Source organism: Tiliqua scincoides, chromosome 4, assembly GCF_035046505.1.
Source record: "Tiliqua scincoides isolate rTilSci1 chromosome 4, rTilSci1.hap2, whole genome shotgun sequence".
In the NCBI taxonomy this organism is placed as follows: domain Eukaryota; kingdom Metazoa; phylum Chordata; class Lepidosauria; order Squamata; family Scincidae; genus Tiliqua; species Tiliqua scincoides.
In genome coordinates, this window is record NC_089824.1 from 105854874 (window position 1) to 105872825 (window position 17952).

Below are 17952 nucleotides of genomic sequence, written 5' to 3' on the forward strand. Positions count from 1 at the left end.
GCACTGGATACAGCACAAGCCTCCTGGCTTGCCTGTTCCAGCACAGGATAGGACTGCGCCCTTAGTCAGGGAAGAGCTACCTGTGGCTAAGGTGTGGGACATTTAGAGTTACACTCCTTACTGATATGGCCTCTATTTTCACATTAACAGCAAGTTACTTTTTCTTTGTAATGAGGAGCCACAGACTTCTTTTGCTTTTAACCTTATAATTCAACCCACTTGGTCCAAGATCGGTGGTCTGCATACATTCCATTCAATGCAACAGTTTATCTGTAATTGGAATTTCTCTGGACGGACATTACTGATACAGATGGACCAAATATTTCACAAACAGGTCTGGGTAAAAATCCAATCTTTTGATTTTCTGTGAGCCAGTCAAAGCTAAATTCTCCATAATTGTGGTCAGTTTGGTTTAAATGTGTCTCACAGTCTCCTTTCGTTCTAAGTTTAAGACTGTAGAGATCTTTAATCAAGTTAGTTTGACCTCTTAAACCAGTTTTCCCCCCAAAAAACTTCATTTGGGGCCTGCATAATTATTTCTGCAGTCTTTGTGTGTGTGATGTACACAAGCTACAGTTGCTAAAGCCCTTTACAATAATATTTCTTGCCTTTGCTAGAAATATGTAGCTGATCTCTTTTGAAAAATCTGCTGATCTCTTTTGCTTGGTAGCTTGGCTCATTCTCATCAAGCACACCTATTTCTTCCTGTTCTTCCAAATCGCAATGTACACAAAAACAGAAAGTCTCAGACGTACAGGCATTCGAGTTACAAGCATCTGACTTACAAACAGGCTTGATTTGGGCTTGGAAACAGGCACAGCTGTGAAGATGTCAATAAAACAAACAATGGATACAGCTTGGAGACAACAGGAGCAGTTCAATAACTCTGAAAATAGCAACTCTTTGCTGTGGCAAAGAGGAAAAACAACAGCTTAATAAGATTGGATAACATTAAAGTCTGGAGATTCTTAGGGGCAGAAGGGAGGAAGTAGTCAGCGTGGCCAAGACTAATTGGGACAGGTGACATTTTACAATGTGTAGAGGAGCATTAATACTGTAAGAGAAAAAATGGGCTCTGAATGGAGGCAACTCCAACAACAGGATATCAAAATACAGCCACCTTCTACCACTACCAAGTAGGAATGGGGGGTGGGGTAGAGTGTTAAAGCTGAGTTTTATCAAAACACCCTACAGCTGTCATCTACAAAAATCTTAGTCTAAATCAAGGGTGTCATGTTTAAGGCACATGGGCCTGATAATGTCCACAAAAGCTCCTTATGCAATAATTGGGCTCAGTGATAATTGAGCTGAGAAGTGACACCTCTGGCAGCAAGACTGAGTTGAAAGAAGTTGCCACCAACTTATCTCTTTCCTTTGTTTTCTTATCTCCCTGATGCCTGATGGAGGGAGACTAGGCAATGTGGGCAGATTACTGTTAGAAATGATGCTTGGTAGCCAGACATGAGTGCAGATTACTGATACAAGTGCCACTTCTAACAGTCGCAGCCCAATCCTAAACTGCTTGGCGTGCATGGCTGCTGCGGCACCGAAAATGGCTGCCGTGGTATCCTAAGCACACTGGGCAGCTGCCCCCTTCTCCTGGGTAAGAAAAGTAGCCCTGCAGTGGGGCTACTTGAATCTGCAGCAGCCCTTGGGCAATGGCCGACACAGAGCTCAGGATTCGGTGGAGCTCAGCTCCACTGGTCCCGCCCTCCTCCCGCCCCACTTGCTCCCCTGGCGCGCCTCCTCCCTGCCCTCTCCCCACCCTCCCCCCACCTTCCCTCACCCTGGAATGGTAACTGTCGAGTGGTGGAGCACTGGCTTTCCGCTGGTGCTGGGCTTGCTCCGGTGGTGGGCTCGCAAATGTGCTTTACGGCATGTTTGCAATAGTGCGCACCGGCAGTGAGCTGGCATGCACTGTTTAGGATGGGCCCTCAGTAACTTAGGGCCAGAGTGTAGTGACTGAGGGAGGTAGCATTAGAGTGATGGTCAAGGGAGGATTGTGGAATATGGGTGATGCGTCATTACAGTTACTGTACGTCAGACCGGCCATTGTCCATTTTAAGATGACAATGGTTATATACTGTTCAGGTCATTAACTGCTCTGCACAGCAGGGAAAACAAATTATAGGGAACACTGCTTGGCAGAAGTGGCACTGCTGAAAGGGCAGCCCGTGTGATAATTGGCAGCCCATAACTTGAAAATGTGAACATCGTTTGCAGCTAATGAGTTCCTAGGTGAGATCAAAGTGCTTATTTCTGGTCATCACCTGATTAACGATGTCACTTCCTGCTAAATGGCCTGCACTTCTGGCCCTCAGCAGGCACCACGGATGTTAACTTTCATGTGCTGTATGAGATTGACGCACCTCTTACAATTTTACAATTGTAAATCTTACAGTTTTATTATGATTAATGTGACTAAAAACTAAGACCAAAGGAACATTCATATGATAGCATCCTTCTGTGTTTAATTGCTTTCTCCTAGTGGACACTCTGGAGCCATACTTCTGTTCACAGGAAAGACTTGAAATTACACAGACTCTCCTAGTTATGGTAGTTGTATCAGTGCTGGAAGGGGCAGGGTGGGCAGGTTGGGCTGGGAGTGGGGGATCAGCAGCAGTGGTACATCCCCCTTCCCAGGTCAGATTGACTGTCATAGATCCACTTGGAGGTGTGCCAGCGATTTAGCAGGCAGAGGTCCAAGTAAAATTGTTGCTAGGGCTGGGGATTTCCCCAATGTCCCCTTACCTTGAAGAGATCTCCCGACTGCAAAACACCCCTGTGGGATACAGTGCAAGCACACTGGCCCTGTTACATTGGTGCAAGGGATTTTCAATAGGATTGGACTGCCTGTTAGGAGTGGGCTCTTAGTGTACTTCCATTGCTTAAAGGAATGGGAATCCAGCCTTTGTGACTGGTGCTGGTCATGCTTCTCTCATAAGCTCTGCATGCTATATTCTAGAGAAGTGGTTAGTCTTCTTGAAGTTCATAAAGGAATGTTACCCAATGCTGCCTCCGGTCTGCTCTTCTTGTGGTTTCTCCAACTTCAGAAGTTCAGGGCTTCTGGTTTGATTTAAAGGTGAATGAAGGTGGTGGAGCTCATTTGTTCACACAGTCCCAGTAAATCAAACTGGAAGTCCTGCACTTCCATGTTTGGAGAAACGCTAAGAGCAAGATAAGGAGGCAGGTGATCCACTTACCACTTTCTTTAGAGGGTGGAAAGCAAGATAGTGCAGGTTGTGCACAAAATCCCATCCAACTTTCCAGTTCTGATGCAGCTGTGCCAATGGACCTTGCTCTGCATCCTGTGGGGGTGGGAGGTAGTCACAAATGGTTGGCAACCTTCAGTCTCGAAAGACTATGGTATAAGCCTACAGCACCCAGTATTCCCAAGCGGTCTCCCATCCAAGTACTAACCAGGCCTGACCCTGCTTAGCTTCCGAGAGGCCTCCTCAAGGTAAGGTAAGGTAAGTAGGCTACAGGAAGGTGGAGATGGTGGCATACTCGGGCTGAAGGCTACCCCTAATCTGCCACCCTCTTTCCCTGCTCCCCTAAATCTGCCACTGATGTAACTTTCATCACCTTGCCACACCAGGTAGCCTCTGACTCACTTGCCTCCTGGACAATACTTCAGACAGTATTGTACCTACTTCTAACCCTGTTCCTAAACTAATTGGATTTCTAGTTTTGAAATACTAAAATATGAATTTAAAAAAAGAATGTTGTGTATCTGGGTTGTGCTAGCGTTAGGGACAATGAGTGATGCAAGTTCCTCTTCTACGTACCCGAACCATTTTGAAAAGTCATACTTCTCACTAATTCAAGGTCCATTTTCTTTCTACCTCCTGACTCCATTGCTGCTTTCCCCAGCTCTCAAAACACGAGTCAAGTTTGCCTTTTAAAAACCACATAGAGATACGTACAAAATATATACTCTCAAGTACATACCAGCTGTTTTTAAATAACAGAAATTGTTCCCATAGCTCATTAAGAAGTTTGGCATTTTAATGCTTCTCAGTTTGTTTGGTTCTCTCTAATCTCCTCCCCGCATCTCAAATTTGTTAATTACTTTTTTCACGTCAGGTCTCAGTGGTGTCACTAGGCTTAATATCACTCAGTGTGCCAATGGTGTCATCCCCATGGCCCCACCCCTTCGGTATCACTCTGTCCTCTTTCGAGAATGGGGCTGGCTTTGTAGACCAGCCGGTTGCCGCAGTGCTCCCACACCAGTCACCTCCTGCAGCACTCCGAACCGGCCAGCTCACCGTGGACCAACTGCTCGCCATGGTGCTGTGGCGTTCCCAAGCCAGCTGCTCACTGTGGCACCTCCAGGGTCACCCCTCTGGGGTGGTGTCACCCAGTGCACTCCACACCCCCGCTAATGATGTCATTGTGCGGTCTTGCGCCTTTTCCTGCAACATGAAATCCTGGGTGCTGGAGGGAGATAGTGCAGCTTGCAAAGATGTGTCTGAGGCTCACTGCGACATGAGCATTCAGAATGTTGTGGCAATTTGGATAGCAGTGTGTCAGTAACTGAATATAGCAGCTAAACTCCTGTCCCTGGACGTTGTGTCTATGTATGTGTCTATGTATAGCCACAGCTCAGGCATGAAATAACGAGGGTGTCACCTCTCTGTCAAGCTTTGCTTGCTTGCATTATTCTGTTCAATTTTGTCTTGTTCTTTGCTCTGTCTTTGCTGCCTGCTAAACATCCTTGCAGAGCACAGGCAGCCCCCCTGCCCTTGGTGGTCTTCCCCTCCCTGTAAGCTTCATGTTCTCATGCAAAGCCTGCAGAGACAACACCAGGCTGGAGGCCTGAGATATGCCACCTTCCTGATAATGCCTTTTATTGGACTAAGTGACACAGAGGTTTTAGGGGATAGGAGCGAATCCGCTCTCAGCTCCCCCTCATGCAGGATTTTCATACTCCTCCAGGCTTCTTGTCAGTATCCCTCCCTTCCTCTGACTTATGCACTCCCAGTGTGGGGCTGAGCACTGGGGATTGAACAGAGAGCCTGCCCCCTGTTTGCTGCTAAAGAAGATTAGGCCGCCTTTTGAATCAGGCTCACAGAGCGCTGGCTTCAAATGCCTGAGACGGGGCTAATCAGAAAATTAGTAAGCAGGCAAAAGAAACTGTGTTACAGACAAAGCTCCCACCCTCTGTTTGCCTGGCTCTTTCTGAGCCTGAGAGGCATATCAATAATCAATTTCTTAGCAGCACCCCTATTGATTTCAATAATTAATCCTGCTTAGAAGCCAATCCCTTGAGACGGTTGCATGAATATAGGTGCTCTTGTCTTACTGCTGTGTCCCTACGAATCTTATTGCCGAAGTATTCGTCCAGCTGGATGATATCCTCTGAGAGCAACGCAACAACCCTTCCCTTCAAAAACCAAATCACTAAATCACAGTACCAAAATAACAGTGAAAAATATTCCACCCTCCAATAGTGGCCGAGTTTAAAATGGATCAGAAGTATTCAATTCTCCTTCCCTTAGGGCAGGGGTCTCCAAACATTTTGGCCAGAGGGCCGCATGAAATATTTGGTGCAGTGCTGAGGGCCGGAAAAAATTTTAAATATAAAATTTAAATAAATAAATTAGAGATGGAACTTAGATGAATGAATAAATGAATGAGTGAGCTCATTCACTTAGCCTCTCCGGCCCTCAGAACACCTCCAGATGCAATCAGAGCACTGCTCTGATCCTGTTCAGTTGAGTGGACCAGAGGCTTTCAGGGGACAAGAGGCTGGCCGCGGGCCAGATAGAGGCTCGCTGCAGGCCGCATCTGGCCTCCGTGCCGGGGTTTGGAGACCCCTGCCTTAGGGCATTCTTTTTGGGTTAGTTTGTCTGCTGAGAGACCCCTGATAAACAGGGATTATCAGGGCTCCCGGGCTCACCAAACCCCATTATCTTTCCTGCCTTCATCTCTGCAAGTCAACCTGTCTGCATGGTAAGTGAATGACTCTATATTTCTTCTCTATGTTTATTTATTTATTTGAAAAATTTATATCCCACTTTTCCTATGCCGAAGCAAATGCCCAAGGCAGCTTACAAAGCTCCAAAATAAATGTACAATGTATCACAACAAATAAGTAAAAAAACCAAAAAACAAAGCATTAAAACATTAATTTTAACATTAAAAACTAAAAAAAAAAAAAAATGAAAGCAAAACCCAACACACATCATCAAGCCATGGGACAAATTAGTCCAGGGTAGCAGTCAAACCACAGCACTACTGTAGAGGTGCAGAAGGCAAACATCCACCCAGCAACCAAATGCCAGATGAAACAGGTATGTTTTGAGCCCTTGCCAAAAAGCCGTGAGGGAAGCAGTAGTTCTTAATTCCCCTGGAAGGCAGTAGTGCCTCCATGTTGCTTTCGCTCCTCAGAATGGCCCCGAGAGAAGTTTACATGCCTGAGAGAGGCAGCTTACATGGTGAGCTTTGGAGCCATGCAGGACTTACAGCTCCAATCCCCCTCTGGCTCTGCTGCTGCTGGAAGATAATTCCATAACGTGGTGCCACTACAGAGAAACCTCGCCCCTGAGCCACCATCCCTCTTACTTGTTTTGAGTGTTGTGGGGTGTGTGTGTGTGTGTGTGTGTGGGGGGGGGGTATTTCTATTTTTGAACAGTTTGTTGGAGACTCAAGATCAGCCCCAGTCCTCCTTTACCAAACAAATGCCCTTGACTGATCTAGCAAATCCTCAGAACAATGAGAATCTCCCTTGCCTGTGGTGATCTCCTTCAGAATCCTGGCCAAAGAGAGTTTGTCCAGTGGAAGAGACTACTTCCTCCACTGCAAGTGTGAGAGGTGCTTTCACAGCCTGTTTTTAGGCTCACCCCTTTTTTGTATCCCTTGTTTCAGGCTATAGAGAGCCATTTTCAGCCTTAGCCACCTGCCGTGGTCTGAACAATCTCTACCCTGCCTCTTTCCTCCCTAATAATCCTCCTGGCTTCCAGCCCTCTTCCTTCTTTCTTTCCTTCCTTGTCCCCCAAATTCTTGTCCTTCATTTCCCTGGTCCCTTTGGGAACCCCAAGTAATCTACATTTGTCCCTTCTGCCCCCACATTTCCCCCCTTTGCTGTGCCCCATTTCCGCCTACAGAGTCTTCTGTCCTGCTTCTAGCAGCTTTCCTTAGGAGTCCATCGTGTGCACATGTTAGTGATAGAATTCCTCCTATATAGTGTATGCCCAATACTATCGTTGGATTTATGACAGTGGGACGCTGTCCTGCTGCCATAATTGGCTGCTGTTGACACATGAAGTGCGCCACAGGTGGCCATTTTTAAGCTCCTGCTGCTACTGCAGCAGGTATAAAGCAACTGCAGCATCATTAGTGCACTGCTGCATCCAGTAACCAGTTCCAGTGCAGGTAAGAGCATGGGAGGTGATTGGGGGGGAGTAATGGGGCAGGTTGGAACCAGAGATATGTTGGGGAGGGAGGGGGTGAATCCAACAACAGTTGCACATACCTATCTTATCCCCTCTTTTTAAAACCTCTCCACCCCTTTTCTCTCTTCAGACATACGATACCAAGACATGCATACGTATACCTTAGGCAAGCAGGCAACATACAAGGAGGTAAGTGAAAAATATTTTTACTTACTTCCTGCAGGCTGTCCTATGGCCTCCCCATCATAGCATGCAGTGTGCGCTCCGTTGGTGTGGCTGCATGCTATAACTTGGTGGGGAATAGGATTGGGTCCTAAGTGCGTTACTTCAGTGAGTCCCAGTTCAAACTCCCTATTTTGTTTTGGGGCGTTTTTTTTTTAAGCATGTTCAGTGAACACTTTGGTGTGCCTTACCTCTTGCCCCAGTCATCTTTTCACTGCTGAATTACACAGATAGCTTCAACATAGGTTCCCTGCACAAAACTGCTTCCAACCTCACATCTGTATGTTATGTGTGTTTTTAAAAAGTCCTGCGGGTGACCATCTGCTATTATTAGCCAGATGTCAGTGTGATTGCTGGAACCCACCAATGTTAGCATACAGAGCCTGCAAATACTGGAGGGCCTTCAGTGCTTGCGTCCAATTCTAGTTGGTCAGGCACACAACTGATAGGTTCTTGTACTGCTAGCAGCTAGTTGCTTTTCTTAGCTTCCATTTCAGTCTCTCCCAGACCAAATCTCACTCACTGCCTCTTCAACAATCTGGCAGCAAATGCTGTCCTTAATTTTCACTCACTCACAAAGGAAACAGGGGAGTAATCATCTTATGCCTTAGCCCCTCCTCTCAAATAGATGTACTTGAGAGTCTGAGAGCCCCTGATGGAAACTTCTGCTCCAAGGGAGCTACTTGGACCATTCACATTTGTTAACTCTCTTTTGTCCATGCCAGGCAAACTGGCTAAACCTCACCTCAAGACTTGGCTCTGGGTCATGCTCATTCACAACATCAAATCTCAATCTCATAACAATATGCAGAAGGGTGATTCAGTAGTTTGGAGACCCTGCAAAACCTGAAAGCAAAAATCCCTCCCGCCTCTCTCCCCTCCAATTACAGTGGTGCCTCTTATAACGAAATTAATTCATTCCGCGAGTCCTTTCGTCTTGCGAGTTTTTCATTTTGCGAAGCGCGTTTTCCCATAGGAATGCATTGAAATTTAATTAATGCATTCCTATGGGCAAAAAAAGTCAGAACAAAGTCAAATTTGGTTTACAAAGTGTTTATTAAGTGCTCTTTAAAGGCATACCGTATTTTTCGCTCCTTGTAAAGTGAACAGCAGTCAACAGTGGCATTAAGAACCATTATCACTGTCATTGACAAATGGTCATTAACTTAAAGGCTTGAGTACTGTAGTTTTCTGGAAACCCCAAGAACTCATCATCGCTAGAGTCAGAATTTATGAAGCTCATTTGCTCACAATTACTGACATCACTTTTTTCACTGTCTTCCTCCCCCTTCCTTAGGGTGAATGTGATCATAGACTGGCATGAAGATCCCCCACCTTCCTTAGGGTGAATGTGATCATAACCTGGCATGAAGATCCCCCACCTTCCTTAGGGTGAATGTGAGCATAAACTGGCATGAAGATCCCCCACATTCCTTAGGGTGAATGTGATCATAAACTGGCATGAAGATCCCCCGCCTTCCTTAGGGTGAATGTGATCATAAACTGGCATGAAGATCTCCCACCTTCCTTAGGGTGAATGTGAGCATAAACTGGCATGAAGATCCCCCACATTCCTTAGGGTGAATGTGATCATAAACTGGCATGAAAATCCCCCACCTTCCTTAGGGTGAATGTGATCATAAACTGGCATGAAGATCCCCCGCCTTCCTTAGGGTGAATGTGAGCATAAACTGGCATGAAGATCCCCCACATTCCTTAGGGTGAATGTGAGCATAAACAGGCATGAAGATCTCCCACCTTCCTTAGGGTGAATGTGATCATAAACTGGCATGAAGATCCCCCGCCTTCCTTAGGGTGAATGTGAGCATAAACAGGCATGAAGATCCCCCACATTCCTTAGGGTGAATGTGAGCATAAAGAGGCATGAAGATCTCCCACCTTCCTTAGGGTGAATGTGATCATAAACTGGCATGAAGATCCCCCGCCTTCCTTAGGGTGAATGTGAGCATAAACTGGCATGAAGATCCCCCACATTCCTTAGGGTGAATGTGAGCATAAACAGGCATGAAGATCTCCCGCCTTCCTTAGGGTGAATGTGATCATAAACTGGCATGAAGATCCCCCGCCTTCCTTAGGGTGAATGTGAGCATAAACTGGCATGAAGATCCCCCACATTCCTTAGGGTGAATGTGAGCATAAACAGGCATGAAGATCTCCCACCTTCCTTAGGGTGAATGTGATCATAAACTGGCATGAAGATCCCCCGCCTTCCTTAGGGTGAATGTGAGCATAAACTGGCATGAAGATCCCCCACATTCCTTAGGGTGAATGTGAGCATAAACAGGCATGAAGATCTCCCACCTTCCTTAGGGTGAATGTGAGCATAAACTGGCATGAAGATCCCCCGCCTTCCTTAGGGTGAATGTGAGCATAAACAGGCATGAAGATCTCCCACCTTCCTTAGGGTGAATGTGAGCATCAACTGGCATGAAGATCCCCTGCCTTCCTTAGGGTGAATGTGAGCATAACCTGGCATGAAGATCCCCCACCTTCCTTAGGGTGAATGTGAGCATAAACTGGCATGAAGATCCCCCGCCTTCCTTAGGGTGAATGTGAGCATAAACAGGCATGAAGATCCCCCACATTCCTTAGGGTGAATGTGAGCATAAACAGGCATGAAGATCCCCCACATTCCTTAGGGTGAATGTGAGCATAAACAGGCATGAAGATCTCCCACCTTCCTTAGGGTGAATGTGATCATAAACTGGCATGAAGATCCCCCGCCTTCCTTAGGGTGAATGTGAGCATAAACTGGCATGAAGATCCCCCACATTCCTTAGGGTGAATGTGAGCATAAACAGGCATGAAGATCTCCCGCCTTCCTTAGGGTGAATGTGATCATAAACTGGCATGAAGATCCCCCGCCTTCCTTAGGGTGAATGTGAGCATAAACTGGCATGAAGATCCCCCACATTCCTTAGGGTGAATGTGAGCATAAACAGGCATGAAGATCTCCCGCCTTCCTTAGGGTGAATGTGAGCATAAACAGGCATGAAGATCTCCCACCTTCCTTAGGGTGAATGTGATCATAAACTGGCATGAAGATCCCCCGCCTTCCTTAGGGTGAATGTGATCATAAACTGGCATGAAGATCCCCCGCCTTCCTTAGGGTGAATGTGAGCATAAACAGGCATGAAGATCTCCCACCTTCCTTAGGGTGAATGTGAGCATAAACTGGCATGAAGATCCCCCGCCTTCCTTAGGGTGAATGTGAGCATAAACTGGCATGAAGATCCCCTGCCTTCCTTAGGGTGAATGTGAGCATAACCTGGCATGAAGATCCCCCACCTTCCTTAGGGTGAATGTGATCATAACCTGGCATGAAGATCCCCCACCTTCCTTAGGGTGAATGTGAGCATAAACAGGCATGAAGATCTCCCACCTTCCTTAGGGTGAATGTGAGCATAAACTGGCATGAAGATCCCCTGCCTTCCTTAGGGTGAATGTGAGCATAACCTGGCATGAAGATCCCCCACCTTCCTTAGGGTGAATGTGAGCATAAACTGGCATGAAGATCCCCCACCTTCCTTAGGGTGAATGTGATCATAAACTGGCATGAAGATCCCCCGCCTTCCTTAGGGTGAATGTGAGCATAAACAGGCATGAAGATCCCCCGCCTTCCTTAGGGTGAATGTGAGCATAAACAGGCATGAAGATCTCCCACCTTCCTTAGGGTGAATGTGAGCATAAACTGGCATGAAGATCCCCCGCCTTCCTTAGGGTGAATGTGAGCATAAACAGGCATGAAGATCCTCCTCCTTCCGTAGGGTGAATGTGAGCATAAACTGGCATGAAGATCCCCCACCTTCCTTAGGGTGAATGTGAGCATAAACCGGCATGAAGATCCCCCACCTTCCTTAGGGTGAATGTGAGCATAAACAGGCATGAAGATCCTCCTCCTTCCGTAGGGTGAATGTGAGCATAAACTGGCATGAAGATCCCCCACCTTCCTTAGGGTGAATGTGAGCATAAACTGGCATGAAGATCCCCCGCCTTCCTTAGGGTGAATGTGAGCATAAACTGGCATGAAGATCCCCCGCCTTCCTTAGGGTGAATGTGAGCATAAACTGGCATGAAGATCTCCCACCTTCCTTAGGGTGAATGTGATCATAAACTGGCATGAAGATCCCCCGCCTTCCTTAGGGTGAATGTGAGCATAAACTGGCATGAAGATCCCCCACATTCCTTAGGGTGAATGTGAGCATAAACAGGCATGAAGATCTCCCACCTTCCTTAGGGTGAATGTGAGCATAAACTGGCATGAAGATCCCCCGCCTTCCTTAGGGTGAATGTGAGCATAAACAGGCATGAAGATCCCCCACATTCCTTAGGGTGAATGTGAGCATAAACAGGCATGAAGATCTCCCACCTTCCTTAGGGTGAATGTGATCATAAACTGGCATGAAGATCCCCCGCCTTCCTTAGGGTGAATGTGAGCATAAACTGGCATGAAGATCCCCCACATTCCTTAGGGTGAATGTGAGCATAAACAGGCATGAAGATCTCCCGCCTTCCTTAGGGTGAATGTGATCATAAACTGGCATGAAGATCCCCCGCCTTCCTTAGGGTGAATGTGAGCATAAACAGGCATGAAGATCTCCCACCTTCCTTAGGGTGAATGTGAGCATAAACTGGCATGAAGATCCCCCGCCTTCCTTAGGGTGAATGTGAGCATAAACAGGCATGAAGATCCCCCGCCTTCCTTAGGGTGAATGTGATCATAAACTGGCATGAAGATCCCCCGCCTTCCTTAGGGTGAATGTGATCATAAACTGGCATGAAGATCCCCCGCCTTCCTTAGGGTGAATGTGAGCATAAACCGGCATGAAGATCCCCCACCTTCCTTAGGGTGAATGTGAGCATAAACAGGCATGAAGATCCTCCTCCTTCCGTAGGGTGAATGTGAGCATAAACTGGCATGAAGATCCCCCACCTTCCTTAGGGTGAATGTGAGCATAAACTGGCATGAAGATCCCCCGCCTTCCTTAGGGTGAATGTGAGCATAAACTGGCATGAAGATCCCCCGCCTTCCTTAGGGTGAATGTGAGCATAAACAGGCATGAAGATCCCCTGCCTTCCTTAGGGTGAATGTGAGCATAAACTGGCATGAAGATCCCTCTCCTTCCTTAGGGTGAATGTGAGCATAAACTGGCACGAAGGTCCCCCGCCTTCCTTAGGGTGAATGTGATCATAAACTGGCATGAAGATCCCCCGCCTTCCTTAGGGTGAATGTGAGCATAAACAGGCATGAAGATCCCCCGCCTTCCTTAGGGTGAATGTGAGCATAAACTGGCATGAAGATCCCCCGCCTTCCTTAGGGTGAATGTGAGCATAAACTGGCATGAAGATCTCCCACCTTCCTTAGGGTGAATGTGATCATAAACTGGCATGAAGATCCCCCGCCTTCCTTAGGGTGAATGTGAGCATAAACTGGCATGAAGATCCCCCACATTCCTTAGGGTGAATGTGAGCATAAACAGGCATGAAGATCTCCCACCTTCCTTAGGGTGAATGTGAGCATAAACTGGCATGAAGATCCCCTGCCTTCCTTAGGGTGAATGTGAGCATAACCTGGCATGAAGATCCCCCACCTTCCTTAGGGTGAATGTGAGCATAAACTGGCATGAAGATCCCCCGCCTTCCTTAGGGTGAATGTGAGCATAAACAGGCATGAAGATCCCCCACATTCCTTAGGGTGAATGTGAGCATAAACAGGCATGAAGATCCCCCACATTCCTTAGGGTGAATGTGAGCATAAACAGGCATGAAGATCTCCCACCTTCCTTAGGGTGAATGTGATCATAAACTGGCATGAAGATCCCCCGCCTTCCTTAGGGTGAATGTGAGCATAAACTGGCATGAAGATCCCCCACATTCCTTAGGGTGAATGTGAGCATAAACAGGCATGAAGATCTCCCGCCTTCCTTAGGGTGAATGTGATCATAAACTGGCATGAAGATCCCCCGCCTTCCTTAGGGTGAATGTGAGCATAAACTGGCATGAAGATCCCCCACATTCCTTAGGGTGAATGTGAGCATAAACAGGCATGAAGATCTCCCGCCTTCCTTAGGGTGAATGTGAGCATAAACAGGCATGAAGATCTCCCACCTTCCTTAGGGTGAATGTGATCATAAACTGGCATGAAGATCCCCCGCCTTCCTTAGGGTGAATGTGATCATAAACTGGCATGAAGATCCCCCGCCTTCCTTAGGGTGAATGTGAGCATAAACAGGCATGAAGATCTCCCACCTTCCTTAGGGTGAATGTGAGCATAAACTGGCATGAAGATCCCCCGCCTTCCTTAGGGTGAATGTGAGCATAAACAGGCATGAAGATCTCCCACCTTCCTTAGGGTGAATGTGAGCATAAACTGGCATGAAGATCCCCTGCCTTCCTTAGGGTGAATGTGAGCATAACCTGGCATGAAGATCCCCCACCTTCCTTAGGGTGAATGTGAGCATAAACTGGCATGAAGATCCCCCACCTTCCTTAGGGTGAATGTGATCATAAACTGGCATGAAGATCCCCCGCCTTCCTTAGGGTGAATGTGAGCATAAACAGGCATGAAGATCCCCCGCCTTCCTTAGGGTGAATGTGAGCATAAACAGGCATGAAGATCTCCCACCTTCCTTAGGGTGAATGTGAGCATAAACTGGCATGAAGATCCCCCGCCTTCCTTAGGGTGAATGTGAGCATAAACAGGCATGAAGATCCTCCTCCTTCCGTAGGGTGAATGTGAGCATAAACTGGCATGAAGATCCCCCACCTTCCTTAGGGTGAATGTGAGCATAAACAGGCATGAAGATCCTCCTCCTTCCGTAGGGTGAATGTGAGCATAAACTGGCATGAAGATCCCCCACCTTCCTTAGGGTGAATGTGAGCATAAACTGGCATGAAGATCCCCCGCCTTCCTTAGGGTGAATGTGAGCATAAACTGGCATGAAGATCCCCCGCCTTCCTTAGGGTGAATGTGAGCATAAACTGGCATGAAGATCTCCCACCTTCCTTAGGGTGAATGTGATCATAAACTGGCATGAAGATCCCCCGCCTTCCTTAGGGTGAATGTGAGCATAAACTGGCATGAAGATCCCCCACATTCCTTAGGGTGAATGTGAGCATAAACAGGCATGAAGATCTCCCACCTTCCTTAGGGTGAATGTGAGCATAAACTGGCATGAAGATCCCCCGCCTTCCTTAGGGTGAATGTGAGCATAAACAGGCATGAAGATCCCCCACATTCCTTAGGGTGAATGTGAGCATAAACAGGCATGAAGATCTCCCACCTTCCTTAGGGTGAATGTGATCATAAACTGGCATGAAGATCCCCCGCCTTCCTTAGGGTGAATGTGAGCATAAACTGGCATGAAGATCCCCCACATTCCTTAGGGTGAATGTGAGCATAAACAGGCATGAAGATCTCCCGCCTTCCTTAGGGTGAATGTGATCATAAACTGGCATGAAGATCCCCCGCCTTCCTTAGGGTGAATGTGAGCATAAACAGGCATGAAGATCTCCCACCTTCCTTAGGGTGAATGTGAGCATAAACTGGCATGAAGATCCCCCGCCTTCCTTAGGGTGAATGTGAGCATAAACAGGCATGAAGATCCCCCGCCTTCCTTAGGGTGAATGTGATCATAAACTGGCATGAAGATCCCCCGCCTTCCTTAGGGTGAATGTGATCATAAACTGGCATGAAGATCCCCCGCCTTCCTTAGGGTGAATGTGAGCATAAACCGGCATGAAGATCCCCCACCTTCCTTAGGGTGAATGTGAGCATAAACAGGCATGAAGATCCTCCTCCTTCCGTAGGGTGAATGTGAGCATAAACTGGCATGAAGATCCCCCACCTTCCTTAGGGTGAATGTGAGCATAAACTGGCATGAAGATCCCCCGCCTTCCTTAGGGTGAATGTGAGCATAAACTGGCATGAAGATCCCCCGCCTTCCTTAGGGTGAATGTGAGCATAAACAGGCATGAAGATCCCCTGCCTTCCTTAGGGTGAATGTGAGCATAAACTGGCATGAAGATCCCTCTCCTTCCTTAGGGTGAATGTGAGCATAAACTGGCACGAAGGTCCCCCGCCTTCCTTAGGGTGAATGTGATCATAAACTGGCATGAAGATCCCCCGCCTTCCTTAGGGTGAATGTGAGCATAAACAGGCATGAAGATCCCCCGCCTTCCTTAGGGTGAATGTGAGCATAAACTGGCATGAAGATCCCCCGCCTTCCTTAGGGTGAATGTGAGCATAAACTGGCATGAAGATCTCCCACCTTCCTTAGGGTGAATGTGATCATAAACTGGCATGAAGATCCCCCGCCTTCCTTAGGGTGAATGTGAGCATAAACTGGCATGAAGATCCCCCACATTCCTTAGGGTGAATGTGAGCATAAACAGGCATGAAGATCTCCCACCTTCCTTAGGGTGAATGTGAGCATAAACTGGCATGAAGATCCCCCGCCTTCCTTAGGGTGAATGTGAGCATAAACAGGCATGAAGATCCCCCACATTCCTTAGGGTGAATGTGAGCATAAACAGGCATGAAGATCTCCCACCTTCCTTAGGGTGAATGTGATCATAAACTGGCATGAAGATCCCCCGCCTTCATTAGGGTGAATGTGAGCATAAACTGGCATGAAGATCCCCCACATTCCTTAGGGTGAATGTGAGCATAAACAGGCATGAAGATCTCCCGCCTTCCTTAGGGTGAATGTGATCATAAACTGGCATGAAGATCCCCCGCCTTCCTTAGGGTGAATGTGAGCATAAACAGGCATGAAGATCTCCCACCTTCCTTAGGGTGAATGTGATCATAAACTGGCATGAAGATCCCCCACCTTCCTTAGGGTGAATGTGAGCATAAACTGGCATGAAGATCCCCCGCCTTCCTTAGGGTGAATGTGAGCATAAACTGGCATGAAGATCCCCCGCCTTCCTTAGGGTGAATGTGAGCATAAACTGGCATGAAGATCTCCCACCTTCCTTAGGGTGAATGTGAGCATAAACTGGCATGAAGATCCCCCACCTTCCTTAGGGTGAATGTGAGCATAAACTGGCATGAAGATCTCCCACCTTCCTTAGGGTGAATGTGATCATAACCTGGCATGAAGATCCCCCACCTTCCTTAGGGTGAATGTGAGCATAAACTGGCATGAAGATCCCCCGCCTTCCTTAGGGTGAATGTGATCATAAACTGGCATGAAGATCCCCCGCCTTCCTTAGGGTGAATGTGAGCATAAACTGGCATGAAGATCCCCCACATTCCTTAGGGTGAATGTGAGCATAAACAGGCATGAAGATCTCCCACCTTCCTTAGGGTGAATGTGAGCATAAACTGGCATGAAGATCCCCCGCCTTCCTTAGGGTGAATGTGAGCATAAACAGGCATGAAGATCCCCCACATTCCTTAGGGTGAATGTGAGCATAAACAGGCATGAAGATCTCCCACCTTCCTTAGGGTGAATGTGATCATAAACTGGCATGAAGATCCCCCGCCTTCCTTAGGGTGAATGTGAGCATAAACTGGCATGAAGATCCCCCACATTCCTTAGGGTGAATGTGAGCATAAACTGGCATGAAGATCTCCCGCCTTCCTTAGGGTGAATGTGATCATAAACTGGCATGAAGATCCCCCGCCTTCCTTAGGGTGAATGTGAGCATAAACAGGCATGAAGATCTCCCACCTTCCTTAGGGTGAATGTGATCATAAACTGGCATGAAGATCCCCCGCCTTCCTTAGGGTGAATGTGATCATAAACTGGCATGAAGATCCCCCGCCTTCCTTAGGGTGAATGTGAGCATAAACAGGCATGAAGATCTCCCACCTTCCTTAGGGTGAATGTGAGCATAAACTGGCATGAAGATCCCCCGCCTTCCTTAGGGTGAATGTGAGCATAAACTGGCATGAAGATCCCCCGCCTTCCTTAGGGTGAATGTGAGCATAAACAGGCATGAAGATCTCCCACCTTCCTTAGGGTGAATGTGAGCATAAACTGGCATGTAGATCCCCTGCCTTCCTTAGGGTGAATGTGAGCATAACCTGGCATGAAGATCCCCCACCTTCCTTAGGGTGAATGTGAGCATAAACTGGCATGAAGATCCCCCACCTTCCTTAGGGTGAATGTGATCATAAACTGGCATGAAGATCCCCCGCCTTCCTTAGGGTGAATGTGAGCATAAACAGGCATGAAGATCTCCCACCTTCCTTAGGGTGAATGTGAGCATAAACTGGCATGAAGATCCCCCGCCTTCCTTAGGGTGAATGTGAGCATAAACAGGCATGAAGATCCTCCTCCTTCCGTAGGGTGAATGTGAG